Below are 5,002 nucleotides of genomic sequence, written 5' to 3'. Positions count from 1 at the left end.
AGCGTGACACAGTGTGTGACAGGGCTGGCCTTTTGAAATACATGTACAACAGAAACAGAAAGAAAGAGTGAGAGTAAGTTGATACTGTTACCATAGTAACGAAGCTACAGCCTGCAGAATGAATCTGCTTGGCACAGAGTGACTTTGGAGTTCAGAAGAATCTACTAGAGTAGATGCAAGCGTTATAATACCATTTACAAAAACATGTGACATATTAATATTAATCTGTAAAAGTATATTTCCTTTTTGGATTTGGTTTGCAAGATTCTTTATATGAGTTCGTGTGTTGAAGCATATTCTGTTGTGTGTTACATTATAAGGTACAAAAAGAAAATGATTCTCCCCAGACACAACAGAATCGAAATGTACAACCATCCAGATTTCTTAGTACCTTATTTTGTCTAATATATATATATATATATATATATATATATATATATATATACATCCCCAAAGTTGACGGACATTTATGCGATAGGTTTCTACGGGAGAATTTGCTGAGGGTCACTGATCAGATCTGTGGATGGTGCAAAGTACTCTCTCGACTCAAAATATCGTAGTGGTCCAACAATGTTGTTGACAGTGCTATTAGAGAAAAGAAACAGGTTAGGAAGGACTGGAAGAACGGTGGTAGCAGGGAATTGTATCAGTCTGCCAGAAGGGAAGCTAGAAGACAGGTTTATTTAGCCAAAGGGAAGCAGATAAGAAAAAGTTTGCCAATGTTCTGCGCCGTGAGGACCAAAGACTTGACATATTTCGTGTTGCAAGACAGTGTGTGAGAGAGAATCGTGATGTCGTAGGAGAGAAATGTGTCCGCATAGATGATGGCTCACTTGCACTAAATGAGGCTGTAAAGAGAGAGGTTTGGAGACGCAACTATGAACGGGAGAAAGAGAATCTGCCGAGTGTCGACCCAAGAGAGGGACCAGCTATTCGAGTTGACACTAGCTTGGTAGATAGAGCAATTAAGAGTATGAAGACAGGGAAAGCCCTCGGCCCATCAGGAATCACTGCAGAGATTCTCAAAATATCTGGCAGTGTCGGCTAGAGGCTAGTCACCCGTACAGTTAACCAGGTGATACACGAAGGAGTCATACCCAATGACTGGTGTAGCAGCACCATAATCAACTGCTACAAAGGTAAAGGTGACGATTTAGATACAAATAATTACAGAGGTATCAAATTGCTGGATCAAGTAATGAAGGTCACGGAGAAGGTCATAGCCCAACTAATAAGAGAGAGAGAGAGTCAGTTTAGATGAGAAGCAGTTTGGGTTCGTGCCAGGGAAAAGCACCACTGATGCTATAATTCTTGTAAGACTGCTGCAGAAGAAATACCTAGCTTTCGTTGACATGGAGAAAGCCTTTGACAGGGTCCCCCGATCCCTTATCTGGTGGTCAATGAGGAAACAAGGGATAAATGAATGGTTAGTGAGAGCTGTGCAAGCCATGTACAGGGACATTGTCAGTAAGGTGAGGGTTGGCAACGAGTACAGTGAAGAATTCTGTGTAGAGGTAGCGGACCAAAAATGTTCAGTCCTCAGCCCCCTCCTATTTATCGTAGTTCTCCAGGCAATAACAGAAGAATTCAAGACAGGATGCCCCTAGGAGCTCCTCTATGCTGACGACCTTGCTCTAATTGCTGAGTCACTATCAGAACTAGAGGAGAAGTTTCAGGTGTGGAAATAAGGATTAGAATCGAAGGGCCTTAGAGTCAACCTAGCTAAAACCAAAGTCCTAATAAGTAGGAAGGCAGTCAAACCACAAATCCCTTGAGGTGGATGCCCCTGCACGATCTGTAGAAAAAGTGTAGGTAGTAACTCTGTAAGATGTACACAGTGTAAGCTATGGACACATAAGAGGTGCAAAATGTCAAAGGAAGGCTAACTGGGAAGATAGTTTTTGTATGTGGTACAGCTTCCACCACATTCCAGGGAGAAAAACTAGAAGTAGTTGATAGCTTCCTTTACCAGGTGACCAAATCAATAGCGGGAGAATCCTGGGCAAAGTACAGAGAGCTCTTACCTCTGCTGGTGAAAAAGAACCTCTCGCTCAGAGTAAAAGGTAAACTGTATGACTCATGTGTACGAACAGCCATGCAACATGGCAGTGAAACATGGGCTGTGACTGCTGAGGACATGCGTAAGCTCGCATGGAATGAAGCCAGTATGCTCCGATAGATGTATAATGTCAGTGTGCATACTCAACAGAGTGTAAGTGCCTTGAGAGAAAAGTTGGACCTAAGAAACATCAGATGTGGTGTGCAAGAAAGACGATTGCGCTGGTTTGGTCATGTGGTGAGAATGGATGAGGATAGCCGTGTGAAAAAGTGCCACACCCTAGCTGTTGAGGGAACCTGTGGAAGAGGTAGACCCAGGAAGACCTGGAATGAGGTGGTGAAGGACGAACTTCGAACATTAGGACTCACCGAGGCAATGACTAGTGACCGAGACCTTTGGAAATATGCAGTGCGTGAGAAGACCTGGAAAGCTAAATGAGACCTTAACCTGTGGCCTATGCCAGGGGTGTAACCAGCCCACTTATGCATATCTTTCCTTCATTGGACACTAAACTCTTCTTGCAAAGACCTCTCGAGGCAAGTGAAATCGAAATCAAATCAAACTCGCAAATTTGATGACTGGCACCCGTGCCAGTGGAGCGCTAAGAGCACCATCCGACCGTGATCGCTGCCAGAGCAGCTGACTGGCTTCCGTGACGGTGACACGTAAAAACCACCATTCAAGCGTGATCGTTAACAGCGTCGCCGGTGGCACGTGAAAACATCCGAGCGAGATTGTTGTCAGTGCCGCTGGATTGGATCCTGTGCAGGGGGAACGTAAAAAACACCACTTGAGCGTGGACGTTGCCAGTGCCGCCTGACTGGCCCTCGTGCCGGTGGCACGTAAAAGCACCCACTACACTCTCGGAATGGTTGGCGTTTGGAAGGACATCCAGCTGTAGAAACTTTGCCAGATTATATTGGAGCCTGGTTCGCCAGTCCTCAGTCAAATCGTCTAACCCATGCTAGCAAGGAAAGCGGACGTTAAACGACGATGATGGTGATGACTACCACATAGTAATAAAAAGACACGTATACACAATATTCCCCATACACGCAATATAATGAAAATTCGTGAAACAAATTTATAAAATGCGAACTATTTTGTTGCATATGAGAATTTTCCTTCCTGTCGTCTTTTCAACGTGTCTTTCATGATTGACCTTTACGTTCCCATAATCGCAATATTCTATTTAGTGCCACATTAATCTTTTCCCTCCTGCTTTTGCGCGACTAGTGTTTAGAGCCTGGATGCGTATGGCAACAGTATAGACTTCAATTGAGCTGGCTGTTTTGTTACTGACTGATAATATCCTTTTCACTCAGTGAGACCATTTCGCTTGTTTGTTATTACCCTTTTATTACAGGCATCCTCAATGGAATTGTATCGCTCGAAAAGCAGTTCATACTAAATTGAGTTTTGTTTACGACAAATATAATACATACATACATACATACATATATACATATATATATATTCATATATATATATATATATATATATATATATATATATATATATATAATATATATATATATATATATGTATATATATATACATATATATATGCATACATACGTATGTGCGTGTATGAGTACGTGTATGTATGTGCATTATTTCTGATTCTCATACCATGTTCTATTGTTGTCGGCTTCCTTGTTGCTCTTTTATCTATTTGTAAGTATCTGGTATACTATCAGGAATTGGAGCTTCTAATCAAGTGATTGTTTATTGATCATTATATCATGCGAGCAGACGTCCATCAGTTGTCTCCAAGGGAAGCGGATCATTTAGCTGGTAAACACACAGTATCTTTTATGGACAGACAAAACCATACAGATACATACACACGTACCTGCATATACAATCACATGCACAAATATAAATAAATAATAATACGTTTATACACATATACACTTGAATTCCTTAATAACGTTAGCCTACACACTCTTCTATACACTTCTGCTCAAAAGATATATGCACACGCTATTCAATGTACACACAATTTTCAAACATACATACGTACGTACACAGACATATATATATATATATATATATATACACCTATATATACATACATACATACATACATACATACATACATACATACATACATACATACATACATACATATAAGTAACCATGTAAACCACATCACACGTTCACTAAACATATACGTACACGTATATGTATGCTTATATCAATATAAAAATGTTTTTTATAGATGACATGTATAGACACGTACTTACATCTATAGAAATGAAGGAAAGTGAAACAGAGTGGAAAGGAAAGAGAGACCAATGTCATAGTGAAAATAGCTTGTGGATCAAACTGTTTACATGCAGTGTTGTGTTTCATGGTGTCTGGGTAGACCATATTATTATTCATTGCCTGGATTCAACTGGGTGTCGGAAATAAGTATCTAATCAGCTAAGAATGCTCATTAACTTACAGTCAGCTATTAATTTTTGGTATTATTTTCCGGATTGAGGTTCTGATTACAGGTTTTGTGTGATAGCTGTGTGAAACGGACTTTTCTATTACACAAGCAAAAATCACCAAACATTCTTCACTCTTTACCTATTTCTTTCGTTCTTTCTTTCTCTCTCTTCCTCTCTCCCCTCCCCCTCTCTCTCTCTCTCTCTCTTACACACACACACGCAAGAATTATTGATTAATGTTTTCCGAAAAATGGCGAGCATGAATTTGTTCCTGAAAATATAAATACTACGCATATAATACCAAGTGGGCTTCAGCTCAACTATAACCTGTGTTACTAGGCTATGTAGTAGTTAAAATGTTCACTCTATGCTGACATATGCCCAAACAGTCTGTTAAAATTTTGTTAGCGAATCTAGCAATAACAGTAACATTGGAAAATATTCCACTAATTGGCAGAGTGAAGAGTATAAACATTTGGAGGATACTTTCTATGAAATCTTT

The 5,002-nt window shown here is 40.1% G+C and overlaps 1 protein-coding gene across 8 annotated transcripts in view; it reads right to left on the bottom strand.

Annotated features, from left to right (window-relative positions):
• The window catches only part of LOC115225832 (5-hydroxytryptamine receptor 4-like), a 384,417-nt gene that overhangs the window by 59,526 nt on the left and 319,889 nt on the right, over nt 1-5,002 (bottom strand). The gene's annotated exons all lie outside the window — the stretch shown is intronic.

Source organism: Octopus sinensis, linkage group LG2, assembly GCF_006345805.1.
Source record: "Octopus sinensis linkage group LG2, ASM634580v1, whole genome shotgun sequence".
Classification (NCBI taxonomy): domain Eukaryota; kingdom Metazoa; phylum Mollusca; class Cephalopoda; order Octopoda; family Octopodidae; genus Octopus; species Octopus sinensis.
The sequence above is the reverse complement of the archived record's forward strand: the minus strand, read 5'-3'. Positions and strand labels throughout refer to the sequence as shown.